Here is a 14,690-nt window from a genome sequence, read left to right as displayed (position 1 = left end):
CGGATGATGATTCTAGCATGAAATTGCTTGAGCACCTGTTAATTTTTAAGATTTTGACACATTCAGCTCAAATGTACAATCATGCGCTAAAAACGCATTTAAAGCAATAAAAAGGTGATTATGGCTGTCAAACCTAAACCAAACGTTGTGCACTCAAATCTTTTGCTGTATTTAGTTTATTTTGGCATCCGGATGATGATTCTAGCATGAAATTGCTTGGGCACCTGTTAATTTTTAAGATTTTGACACATTCAGCTCAAATGTACACAATTGCTGATTATGGCTGTCAAATCTAAACCAAACGTTGTGCACTCAAATCTTTTGCTGTATTTAGTTTATTTTGGCATCCGGATGATGATTCTAGCATGAAATTGCTTGGGCACCTGTTAATTTTTAAGATTTTGACACATTCAGCTCAAATGTACACAATTGCTGATTATGGCTGTCAAATCTAAACCAAACGCTGTGCACTCAAATCTTTTGCTGTATTTAGTTTATTTTGGCATCCGGATGATGATTCTAGCATGAAATTGCTTGGGCACCTGTTAATTTTTAAGATTTTGACACATTCAGCTCAAATGTACAATCATGCGCTAAAAACGCATTTAAAGCAATAAAAAGGTGATTATGGCTGTCAAACCTAAACCAAACGTTGTGCACTCAAATCTTTTGCTGTATTTAGTTTATTTTGGCATCCGGATGATGATTCTAGCATGAAATTGCTTGGGCACCTGTTAATTTTAAGATTTTGACACATTCAGCTCAAATGTACACAATTGCTGATTATGGCTGTCAAATCTAAACCAAACGTTGTGCACTCAAATCTTTTGCTGTATTTAGTTTATTTTGGCATCCGGATGATGATTCTAGCATGAAATTGCTTGGGCACCTGTTAATTTTTAAGATTTTGACACATTCAGCTCAAATGTACAATCATGCGCTAAAAACGCATTTAAAGCAATAAAAAGGTGATTATGGCTGTCAAACCTAAACCAAACGTTGTGCACTCAAATCTTTTGCTGTATTTAGTTTATTTTGGCATCCGGATGATGATTCTAGCATGAAATTGCTTGGGCACCTGTTAATTTTTAAGATTTTGACACATTCAGCTCAAATGTACACAATTGCTGATTATGGCTGTCAAATCTAAACCAAACGTTGTGCACTCAAATCTTTTGCTGTATTTAGTTTATTTTGGCATCCGGATGATGATTCTAGCATGAAATTGCTTGGGCACCTGTTAATTTTTAAGATTTTGACACATTCAGCTCAAATGTACACAATTGCTGATTATGGCTGTCAAATCTAAACCAAACGCTGTGCACTCAAATCTTTTGCTGTATTTAGTTTATTTTGGCATCCGGATGATGATTCTAGCATGAAATTGCTTGGGCACCTGTTAATTTTTAAGATTTTGACACATTCAGCTCAAATGTACAATCATGCGCTAAAAACGCATTTAAAGCAATAAAAAGGTGATTATGGCTGTCAAACCTAAACCAAACGTTGTGCACTCAAATCTTTTGCTGTATTTAGTTTATTTTGGCATCCGGATGATGATTCTAGCATGAAATTGCTTGGGCACCTGTTAATTTTTAAGATTTTGACACATTCAGCTCAAATGTACACAATTGCTGATTATGGCTGTCAAATCTAAACCAAACGTTGTGCACTCAAATCTTTTGCTGTATTTAGTTTATTTTGGCATCCGGATGATGATTCTAGCATGAAATGGCTTGGGCACCTGTTAATTTTTAAGATTTTGACACATTCAGCTCAAATGTACAATCATGCGCTAAAAACGCATTTAAAGCAATAAAAAGGTGATTATGGCTGTCAAACCTAAACCAAACGTTGTGCACTCAAATCTTTTGCTGTATTTAGTTTATTTTGGCAACCCGGATGATGATTCTAGCATGAAATTGCTTGGGCACCTGTTAATTTTTAAGATTTTGACACATTCAGCTCAAATGTACACAATTGCTGATTATGGCTGTCAAATCTAAACCAAACGTCTGTGCACTCAAATCTTTTGCTGTATTTAGTTTATTTTGGCATCCGGATGATGATTCTAGCATGAAATTGCTTGGGCACCTGTTAATTTTTAAGATTTTGACACATTCAGCTCAAATGTACACAATTGCTGATTATGGCTGTCAAATCTAAACCAAACGTTGTGCACTCAAATCTTTTGCTGTATTTAGTTTATTTTGGCATCCGGATGATGATTCTAGCATGAAATGGCTTGGGCACCTGTTAATTTTTAAGATTTTGACACATTCAGCTCAAATGTACAATCATGCGCTAAAAACGCATTTAAAGCAATAAAAAGGTGATTATGGCTGTCAAACCTAAACCAAACGTTGTGCACTCAAATCTTTTGCTGTATTTAGTTTATTTTGGCATCCGGATGATGATTCTAGCATGAAATTGCTTGGGCACCTGTTAATTTTTAAGATTTTGACACATTCAGCTCAAATGTACACAATTGCTGATTATGGCTGTCAAATCTAAACCAAACGTTGTGCACTCAAATCTTTTGCTGTATTTAGTTTATTTTGGCATCCGGATGATGATTCTAGCATGAAATGGCTTGGGCACCTGTTAATTTTTAAGATTTTGACACATTCAGCTCAAATGTACAATCATGCGCTAAAAACGCATTTAAAGCAATAAAAAGGTGAAAATGGCTGTCAAACCTAAACCAAACGTTGTGCACTCAAATCTTTTGCTGTATTTAGTTTATTTTGGCATCCGGATGATGATTCTAGCATGAAATTGCTTGGGCACCTGTTAATTTTTAAGATTTTGACACATTCAGCTCAAATGTACACAATTGCTGATTATGGCTGTCAAATCTAAACCAAACGCTGTGCACTCAAATCTTTTGCTGTATTTAGTTTATTTTGGCATCCGGATGATGATTCTAGCATGAAATTGCTTGGGCACCTGTTAATTTTTAAGATTTTGACACATTCAGCTCAAATGTACAATCATGCGCTAAAAACGCATTTAAAGCAATAAAAAGGTTATTATGGCTGTCAAACCTAAACCAAACGTTGTGCACTCAAATCTTTTGCTGTATTTAGTTTATTTTGGCATCCGGATGATGATTCTAGCATGAAATTGCTTGGGCACCTGTTAATTTTTAAGATTTTGACACATTCAGCTCAAATGTACACAATTGCTGATTATGGCTGTCAATCTAAACCAAACGTTGTGCACTCAAATCTTTTGCTGTATTTAGTTTATTTTGGCATCCGGATGATGATTCTAGCATGAAATTGCTTGGGCACCTGTTAATTTTTAAGATTTTGACACATTCAGCTCAAATGTACAATCATGCGCTAAAAACGCATTTAAAGCAATAAAAAGGTGATTATGGCTGTCAAACCTAAACCAAACGTTGTGCACTCAAATCTTTTGCTGTATTTAGTTTATTTTGGCATCCGGATGATGATTCTAGCATGAAATTGCTTGGGCACCTGTTAATTTTTAAGATTTTGACACATCAGCTCAAATGTACACAATTGCTGATTATGGCTGTCCAAATCTAAACCAAACGTTGTGCACTCAAATCTTTTGCTGTATTTAGTTTATTTTGGCATCCGGATGATGATTCTAGCATGAAATTGCTTGGGCACCTGTTAATTTTTAAGATTTTGACACATTCAGCTCAAATGTACACAATTGCTGATTATGGCTGTCAAATCTAAACAAACGCTGTGCACTCAAATCTTTTGCTGTATTTAGTTTATTTTGGCATCCGGATGATGATTCTAGCATGAAATTGCTTGGGCACCTGTTAATTTTTAAGATTTTGACACATTCAGCTCAAATGTACAATCATGCGCTAAAAACGCATTTAAAGCAATAAAAAGGTGATTATGGCTGTCAAACCTAAACCAAACGTTGTGCACTCAAATCTTTTGCTGTATTTAGTTTATTTTGGAATCCGGATGATGATTCTAGCATGAAATTGCTTGGGCACCTGTTAATTTTTAAGATTTTGACACATTCAGCTCAAATGTACACAATTGCTGATTATGGCTGTCAAATCTAAACCAAACGCTGTGCACTCAAATCTTTTGCTGTATTTAGTTTATTTTGGCATCCGGATGATGATTCTAGCATGAAATTGCTTGGGCACCTGTTAATTTTTAAGATTTTGACACATTCAGCTCAAATGTACAATCATGCGCTAAAAACGCATTTAAAGCAATAAAAAGGTGAATATGGCTGTCAAACCTAAACCAAACGTTGTGCACTCAAATCTTTTGCTGTATTTAGTTTATTTTGGCATCCGGATGATGATTCTAGCATGAAATTGCTTGGGCACCTGTTAATTTTTAAGATTTTGACACATTCAGCTCAAATGTACACAATTGCTGATTATGGCTGTCAAATCTAAACCAAACGTTGTGCACTCAAATCTTTTGCTGTATTTAGTTTATTTTGGCATCCGGATGATGATTCTAGCATGAAATTGCTTGGGCACCTGTTAATTTTTAAGATTTTGACACATTCAGCTCAAATGTACAATCATGCGCTAAAAACGCATTTAAAGCAATAAAAAGGTGATTATGGCTGTCAAACCTAAACCAAACGTTGTGCACTCAAATCTTTTGCTGTATTTAGTTTATTTTGGCATCCGGATGATGATTCTAGCATGAATTTGCTTGGGCACCTGTTAATTTTTAAGATTTTTACACATTCAGCTCAAATGTACACAATTGCTGATTATGGCTGTCAAATCTAAACCAAACGTTGTGCACTCAAATCTTTTGCTGTATTTAGTTTATTTTGGCATCCGGATGATGATTCTAGCATGAAATTGCTTGGGCACCTGTTAATTTTTAAGATTTTGACACATTCAGCTCAAATGTACAATCATGCGCTAAAAACGCATTTAAAGCAATAAAAAGGTGATTATGGCTGTCAAACCTAAACCAAACGTTGTGCACTCAAATCTTTTGCTGTATTTAGTTTATTTTGGCATCCGGATGATGATTCTAGCATGAAATTGCTTGGGCACCTGTTAATTTTTAAGATTTTGACACATTCAGCTCAAATGTACACAATAGGTCGCTTGCACATGTCGTCACTTCCGCCTCGGATTTCTCGTAGTCGCCATGCTGGGTGGCCTCCATTTACGTAGCGATTCGGTCTAACACGTATCTATCACGTTTGTTTTCTGCGTTTAAAATGGTACATTGTTGCTGCATCGTTGGCTGTTCGAACAAAGCCAAGGGGGAAAATGGTCGGTCTTTTTTCCGAATTCCGAAAATAATTAGGAACCAGGGCCTGGAGACAGAGGAGTGCGGACTCCGGGGGGAAGTCGTTACTTTGGGCTCGTGTGTGCAGCGATCACTTTGTGAGCGGTAAGCTTGTTTACCTTTATTTAATGCATGAGGATTAATAACGTTTCGACCGCCCATATATGGGCAAGTTGCTTATGTTTTGGATTCATGAGCAAGCAAGTTCGGTAGTACAAGCTGGCTAGCGGACGTTAGCCGAAAGCTAACATCGAACATTTTCACCCAAGTAGTGCCAGTGCAAAGTGTTTACTGCTGAAATTGGATTGATTAGTCTTGGGCTTTTAATGCCGATAACATGTTTTTTGGTGGCAAAATGTAAACTTGGAAAAAAAAGAGACAGAAGGGGCTGATGCAAGAAAACAGACCCCCGGGGGTGATGCAAGAAAACAGACCCCCGGTAGCCTACACATCATGCTAAAGAACTTATTCACGGCCACCCTACTGCGGTAAAATAACCAGTCTTTCCATATTTTATTTGTTTATATATTTGTTTATTTTAACAGGTCGCCCTGCGCCCGTTTTTCTGTCCAATCATCCCGACTGGGCTCCAACATTAAAGTTGGGTCCCAAGTTACAACATCTATGTCTCAGCCCAGTCGGTGCCAAGATATGAACGTGCACAGGAGAGACAAGCAAAGAAAAGACGACTCGAAGTGGCAGAGATTGTTGCAGTTATGCAGCCAGATGGCTCCACTAACCTGTACCCTCAAGTACTGCTGACATCATTGACTCTGGTATGCCACTCAGAATTCATTACATAATATATTGTATGCATGAGTGAATGTATGTGTTTGTTTGTGTGTGTACACGCACCTTATATTTTAGAGACATTTGGAAGTGTTTATAGAAATAAGTATTTGCCTGTAGCAATGTTCATACATTAAAAAATGCAACAAAATGTGTACATTTCTTTTACACTGACAAAAAAACTATACTACTTTACTATATTAAACCTATTACTGGTACCGTATTTTTTTGTGATTTTTTATTTATTTTTTTCTTTAGGGATCTCATGCCACACCGACTTGATTGCCAATGACATGATGGAAACGAAGGCGAGCATCAAAGCATTGGAGGAGGACAACATGCGACTGTTTGTTTGGCGCTAATAAAGGCAGCGTTTATACAAATTCTATTGTTGGGTTTGTTTACAAAGCTATACATAATACAAATGACAGGATTTGACTCAATGTGCAATATGGTCCCTCTTAAAGTAATGGCATAAATCTCTATTATTTCTAAAATCACAAAAAATGAAGTGAATAATGATTAGATGTAGTAATTTCAGGGTTAAAAATTGAACTGTTAATTAATGTAGTTTATTTTAGCACAGGTGCCTACCATCCTGAGATGACGGTATGATGTAATGTTGATGGGGTACGCAATGACTTTCATTATGCTATGTACAGAGGAAAAAGTTGCTCTCTTTTAAATTTGTTTAATGTAAGACAAGTACCAGTACTGTGTTTCAGTTTTCCCAATAATCCTTGTTTCACACTTGTCACAAAACCACTGTCCTTTTGGCAGTCTAGATTGGCACACTTCAAGTGATATCATTTGATTTTACAATCTGCTGCAGCACAAAAAACTACTTTATTCCGCATCTTTGAAGTACATGAGCAAGTGGTAGGTGACAGCGGCTGAGCAGGAACACTGGAAGTCCACTGCTGATCTAGTAAATGCTCTCCCGAGCAGTTCAGGTAAGGAGGGGATTTTGGGGAAAAAAAACTGGCTTTTCCAACTGGCCAAAACGAGCAATCTGGGTGGACTCGCTCAATCACACTTTGTCCACACCACAAAGTCGCAGAAGTCCGTCCAGTTAAACTCATCTGTGCCTGAATCTGAAAATATTACAAACATTGTAATGAAAATATGAAACATAGAATTAAATAAGAAACTACAAAAAGTAAAGCCATACATACCTGGTAATACTATTGGTGTTGTCGTGACAAGTGATGGGAATTGTTGCCATCTGGCACCAGACAGAAATTGGGTGTTGTGACAGCCTCCTTAACCGTGAGATCATAAGAAAAGCTGTCAGTATGCTCAGTAGTTACCATGAACACGTTTTATTGTACTGGAAACTGAAACTAAAAATACGTCCTCTGAGAGTGGTTAACCTTAACCATTTAGAATAAGTTGATTAACATGTAACTAGTGAAAGGGTAGCATTTAATTAAGCCACGGGGAGGCTGTGCATAGTTACTTTTTATTCTTATATGCTCTGCCATATTTGCCTGTTATAAAATTGTTAGAAAAACCACATCAGGTAAACCTAGCTGTGCATGTAAACACAATGATAACAGGAAGCCTGAGAACAAATCAACATTTTTGTGTGCAGAATTACCAACACCATGTGGTTTACTTACGTGCAACAGCAACCGTTTCTTCTGATGCGATGTTAAAGTTTACACTCTGTATCCACCCGCTTACAAAATAATTGTAAGCCTCCAGGGATTTGTTGGCGTGTTATGGAGCATGTTGTCAACACGAGGTAGGGAAAGATGTCCAGAGATGTCAAATTTGGCCAGCAAGCTTTCTCCGTCAAAAAAAAAATCACCCTTGGTCAGGACGTAATTAGGATCAATCCCGCCACACAGAGACACCTTCTGCCTGTATCGTTGTTTTTGATCTTCCGGTAAATCGTGAAAATACTGCGAAAATTACATCAGGTTGATAAGCTCTACCGTGTAACTCGCGAGTGTACCTTGTGAACCGGCGGACACCCAATATGGCGCCCGAAGGAAAAACTCCCATGATGCATTACGATGTGCAAGCGACCTATTGCTGATTATGGCTGTCAAATCTAAACCAAACGTTGTGCACTCAAATCTTTTGCTGTATTTAGTTTATTTTGGCATCCGGATGATGATTCTAGCATGAAATTGCTTGGGCACCTGTTAATTTTTAAGATTTTGACACATTCAGCTCAAATGTACACAATTGCTGATTATGGCTGTCAAATCTAAACCAAACGTTGTGCACTCAAATCTTTTGCTGTATTTAGTTTATTTTGGCATCCGGATGATGATTCTAGCATGAAATTGCTTGGGCACCTGTTAATTTTTAAGATTTTGACACATTCAGCTCAAATGTACACAATTGCTGATTATGGCTGTCAAATCTAAACCAAACGTTGTGCACTCAAATCTTTTGCTGTATTTAGTTTATTTTGGCATCCGGATGATGATTCTAGCATGAAATTGCTTGGGCACCTGTTAATTTTTAAGATTTTGACACATTCAGCTCAAATGTACAATCATGCGCTAGAAACGCATTTAAAGCAATAAAAAGGTGATTATGGCTGTCAAACCTAAACCAAACGTTGTGCAATCAAATCTTTTGCTGTATTTAGTTTATTTTGGCATCCGGATGATGATTCTAGCATGAATTTGCTTGGGCACCTGTTAATTTTTAAGATTTTTACACATTCAGCTCAAATGTACACAATTGCTGATTATGGCTGTCAAATCTAAACCAAACGTTGTGCACTCAAATCTTTTGCTGTATTTAGTTTATTTTGGCATCCGGATGATGATTCTAGCATGAAATTGCTTGAGCACCTGTTAATTTTTAAGATTTTGACACATTCAGCTCAAATGTACAATCATGCGCTAAAAACGCATTTAAAGCAATAAAAAGGTGATTATGGCTGTCAAACCTAAACCAAACGTTGTGCACTCAAATCTTTTGCTGTATTTAGTTTATTTTGGCATCCGGATGATGATTCTAGCATGAAATTGCTTGGGCACCTGTTAATTTTTAAGATTTTGACACATTCAGCTCAAATGTACACAATTGCTGATTATGGCTGTCAAATCTAAACCAAACGTTGTGCACTCAAATCTTTTGCTGTATTTAGTTTATTTTGGCATCCGGATGATGATTCTAGCATGAAATTGCTTGGGCACCTGTTAATTTTTAAGATTTTGACACATTCAGCTCAAATGTACACAATTGCTGATTATGGCTGTCAAATCTAAACCAAACGCTGTGCACTCAAATCTTTTGCTGTATTTAGTTTATTTTGGCATCCGGATGATGATTCTAGCATGAAATTGCTTGGGCACCTGTTAATTTTTAAGATTTTGACACATTCAGCTCAAATGTACAATCATGCGCTAAAAACGCATTTAAAGCAATAAAAAGGTGATTATGGCTGTCAAACCTAAACCAAACGTTGTGCACTCAAATCTTTTGCTGTATTTAGTTTATTTTGGCATCCGGATGATGATTCTAGCATGAAATTGCTTGGGCACCTGTTAATTTTTAAGATTTTGACACATTCAGCTCAAATGTACACAATTGCTGATTATGGCTGTCAAATCTAAACCAAACGTTGTGCACTCAAATCTTTTGCTGTATTTAGTTTATTTTGGCATCCGGATGATGATTCTAGCATGAAATTGCTTGGGCACCTGTTAATTTTTAAGATTTTGACACATTCAGCTCAAATGTACAATCATGCGCTAAAAACGCATTTAAAGCAATAAAAAGGTGATTATGGCTGTCAAACCTAAACCAAACGTTGTGCACTCAAATCTTTTGCTGTATTTAGTTTATTTTGGCATCCGGATGATGATTCTAGCATGAAATTGCTTGGGCACCTGTTAATTTTTAAGATTTTGACACATTCAGCTCAAATGTACACAATTGCTGATTATGGCTGTCAAATCTAAACCAAACGTTGTGCACTCAAATCTTTTGCTGTATTTAGTTTATTTTGGCATCCGGATGATGATTCTAGCATGAAATTGCTTGGGCACCTGTTAATTTTTAAGATTTTGACACATTCAGCTCAAATGTACACAATTGCTGATTATGGCTGTCAAATCTAAACCAAACGCTGTGCACTCAAATCTTTTGCTGTATTTAGTTTATTTTGGCATCCGGATGATGATTCTAGCATGAAATTGCTTGGGCACCTGTTAATTTTTAAGATTTTGACACATTCAGCTCAAATGTACAATCATGCGCTAAAAACGCATTTAAAGCAATAAAAAGGTGATTATGGCTGTCAAACCTAAACCAAACGTTGTGCACTCAAATCTTTTGCTGTATTTAGTTTATTTTGGCATCCGGATGATGATTCTAGCATGAAATTGCTTGGGCACCTGTTAATTTTTAAGATTTTGACACATTCAGCTCAAATGTACACAATTGCTGATTATGGCTGTCAAATCTAAACCAAACGTTGTGCACTCAAATCTTTTGCTGTATTTAGTTTATTTTGGCATCCGGATGATGATTCTAGCATGAAATGGCTTGGGCACCTGTTAATTTTTAAGATTTTGACACATTCAGCTCAAATGTACAATCATGCGCTAAAAACGCATTTAAAGCAATAAAAAGGTGATTATGGCTGTCAAACCTAAACCAAACGTTGTGCACTCAAATCTTTTGCTGTATTTAGTTTATTTTGGCAACCGGATGATGATTCTAGCATGAAATTGCTTGGGCACCTGTTAAGTTTTTAAGATTTTGACACATTCAGCTCAAATGTACACAATTGCTGATTATGGCTGTCAAATCTAAACCAAACGCTGTGCACTCAAATCTTTTGCTGTATTTAGTTTATTTTGGCATCCGGATGATGATTCTAGCATGAAATTGCTTGGGCACCTGTTAATTTTTAAGATTTTGACACATTCAGCTCAAATGTACAATCATGCGCTAAAAACGCATTTAAAGCAATAAAAAGGTGATTATGGCTGTCAAACCTAAACCAAACATTGTGCACTCAAATCTTTTGCTGTATTTAGTTTATTTTGGCATCCGGATGATGATTCTAGCATGAAATTGCTTGGGCACCTGTTAATTTTTAAGATTTTGACACATTCAGCTCAAATGTACACAATTGCTGATTATGGCTGTCAAATCTAAACCAAACGTTGTGCACTCAAATCTTTTGCTGTATTTAGTTTATTTTAGCATCCGGATGATGATTCTAGCATGAAATGGCTTGGGCACCTGTTAATTTTTAAGATTTTGACACATTCAGCTCAAATGTACAATCATGCGCTAAAAACGCATTTAAAGCAATAAAAAGGTGATTATGGCTGTCAAACCTAAACCAAACGTTGTGCACTCAAATCTTTTGCTGTATTTAGTTTATTTTGGCATCCGGATGATGATTCTAGCATGAAATTGCTTGGGCACCTGTTAATTTTTAAGATTTTGACACATTCAGCTCAAATGTACACAATTGCTGATTATGGCTGTCAAATCTAAACCAAACGTTGTGCACTCAAATCTTTTGCTGTATTTAGTTTATTTTGGCATCCGGATGATGATTCTAGCATGAAATTGCTTGGGCACCTGTTAATTTTTAAGATTTTGACACATTCAGCTCAAATGTACACAATTGCTGATTATGGCTGTCAAATCTAAACCAAACGCTGTGCACTCAAATCTTTTGCTGTATTTAGTTTATTTTGGCATCCGGATGATGATTCTAGCATGAAATTGCTTGGGCACCTGTTAATTTTTAAGATTTTGACACATTCAGCTCAAATGTACAATCATGCGCTAAAAACGCATTTAAAGCAATAAAAAGGTGATTATGGCTGTCAAACCTAAACCAAACGTTGTGCACTCAAATCTTTTGCTGTATTTAGTTTATTTTGGCATCCGGATGATGATTCTAGCATGAAATTGCTTGGGCACCTGTTAATTTTTAAGATTTTGACACATTCAGCTCAAATGTACACAATTGCTGATTATGGCTGTCAAATCTAAACCAAACGTTGTGCACTCAAATCTTTTGCTGTATTTAGTTTATTTTGGCATCCGGATGATGATTCTAGCATGAAATTGCTTGGGCACCTGTTAATTTTTAAGATTTTGACACATTCAGCTCAAATGTACAATCATGCGCTAAAAACGCATTTAAAGCAATAAAAAGGTGATTATGGCTGTCAAACCTAAACCAAACGTTGTGCACTCAAATCTTTTGCTGTATTTAGTTTATTTTGGCATCCGGATGATGATTCTAGCATGAAATTGCTTGGGCACCTGTTAATTTTTAAGATTTTGACACATTCAGCTCAAATGTACACAATTGCTGATTATGGCTGTCAAATCTAAACCAAACGTTGTGCACTCAAATCTTTTGCTGTATTTAGTTTATTTTGGCATCCGGATGATGATTCTAGCATGAAATTGCTTGGGCACCTGTTAATTTTTAAGATTTTGACACATTCAGCTCAAATGTACACAATTGCTGATTATGGCTGTCAAATCTAAACCAAACGCTGTGCACTCAAATCTTTTGCTGTATTTAGTTTATTTTGGCATCCGGATGATGATTCTAGCATGAAATTGCTTGGGCACCTGTTAATTTTTAAGATTTTGACACATTCAGCTCAAATGTACAATCATGCGCTAAAAACGCATTTAAAGCAATAAAAAGGTGATTATGGCTGTCAAACCTAAACCAAACGTTGTGCACTCAAATCTTTTGCTGTATTTAGTTTATTTTGGCATCCGGATGATGATTCTAGCGTGAAATTGCTTGGGCACCTGTTAATTTTTAAGATTTTGACACATTCAGCTCAAATGTACACAATTGCTGATTATGGCTGTCAAATCTAAACCAAACGTTGTGCACTCAAATCTTTTGCTGTATTTAGTTTATTTTGGCATCCGGATGATGATTCTAGCATGAAATGGCTTGGGCACCTGTTAATTTTTAAGATTTTGACACATTCAGCTCAAATGTACAATCATGCGCTAAAAACGCATTTAAAGCAATAAAAAGGTGATTATGGCTGTCAAACCTAAACCAAACGTTGTGCACTCAAATCTTTTGCTGTATTTAGTTTATTTTGGCAACCGGATGATGATTCTAGCATGAAATTGCTTGGGCACCTGTTAATTTTTAAGATTTTGACACATTCAGCTCAAATGTACACAATTGCTGATTATGGCTGTCAAATCTAAACCAAACGCTGTGCACTCAAATCTTTTGCTGTATTTAGTTTATTTTGGCATCCGGATGATGATTCTAGCATGAAATTGCTTGGGCACCTGTTAATTTTTAAGATTTTGACACATTCAGCTCAAATGTACAATCATGCGCTAAAAACGCATTTAAAGCAATAAAAAGGTGATTATGGCTGTCCAACCTAAACCAAACATTGTGCACTCAAATCTTTTGCTGTATTTAGTTTATTTTGGCATCCGGATGATGATTCTAGCATGAAATTGCTTGGGCACCTGTTAATTTTTAAGATTTTGACACATTCAGCTCAAATGTACACAATTGCTGATTATGGCTGTCAAATCTAAACCAAACGTTGTGCACTCAAATCTTTTGCTGTATTTAGTTTATTTTGGCATCCGGATGATGATTCTAGCATGAAATTGCTTGGGCACCTGTTAATTTTTAAGATTTTGACACATTCAGCTCAAATGTACAATCATGCGCTAAAAACGCATTTAAAGCAATAAAAAGGTGATTATGGCTGTCAAACCTAAACCAAACGTTGTGCACTCAAATCTTTTGCTGTATTTAGTTTATTTTGGCATCCGGATGATGATTCTAGCGTGAAATTGCTTGGGCACCTGTTAATTTTTAAGATTTTGACACATTCAGCTCAAATGTACACAATTGCTGATTATGGCTGTCAAATCTAAACCAAACGTTGTGCACTCAAATCTTTTGCTGTATTTAGTTTATTTTGGCATCCGGATGATGATTCTAGCATGAAATGGCTTGGGCACCTGTTAATTTTTAAGATTTTGACACATTCAGCTCAAATGTACAATCATGCGCTAAAAACGCATTTAAAGCAATAAAAAGGTGATTATGGCTGTCAAACCTAAACCAAACGTTGTGCACTCAAATCTTTTGCTGTATTTAGTTTATTTTGGCAACCGGATGATGATTCTAGCATGAAATTGCTTGGGCACCTGTTAATTTTTAAGATTTTGACACATTCAGCTCAAATGTACAATCATGCGCTAAAAACGCATTTAAAGCAATAAAAAGGTGATTATGGCTGTCCAACCTAAACCAAACATTGTGCACTCAAATCTTTTGCTGTATTTAGTTTATTTTGGCATCCGGATGATGATTCTAGCATGAAATTGCTTGGGCACCTGTTAATTTTTAAGATTTTGACACATTCAGCTCAAATGTACACAATTGCTGATTATGGCTGTCAAATCTAAACCAAACGTTGTGCACTCAAATCTTTTGCTGTATTTAGTTTATTTTGGCATCCGGATGATGATTCTAGCATGAAATTGCTTGGGCACCTGTTAATTTTTAAGATTTTGACACATTCAGCTCAAATGTACAATCATGCGCTAAAAACGCATTTAAAGCAATAAAAAGGTGATTATGGCTGTCAAACCTAAACCAAACGT

The 14,690-nt window shown here is 36.3% G+C and overlaps 1 long non-coding RNA gene across 1 annotated transcript; it reads left to right on the top strand.

Annotated features, from left to right (window-relative positions):
• The first annotated feature begins 5,082 nt into the window (after positions 1 to 5,082).
• On the top strand, positions 5,083 to 7,041 carry LOC144011387 (uncharacterized). The gene is made up of 3 exons (XR_013281707.1): positions 5,083 to 5,381; positions 5,822 to 6,052; positions 6,324 to 7,041. It is a non-coding gene; the product is annotated as an uncharacterized LOC144011387 (long non-coding RNA).
• The last annotated feature ends 7,649 nt before the right edge of the window (positions 7,042 to 14,690 follow it).

The sequence above is a fragment of the Festucalex cinctus genome, unplaced genomic scaffold (assembly GCF_051991245.1).
Source record: "Festucalex cinctus isolate MCC-2025b unplaced genomic scaffold, RoL_Fcin_1.0 HiC_scaffold_100, whole genome shotgun sequence".
Taxonomy (NCBI): Eukaryota; Metazoa; Chordata; class Actinopteri; order Syngnathiformes; family Syngnathidae; genus Festucalex; species Festucalex cinctus.
The sequence above is the reverse complement of the archived record's forward strand: the minus strand, read 5'-3'. Positions and strand labels throughout refer to the sequence as shown.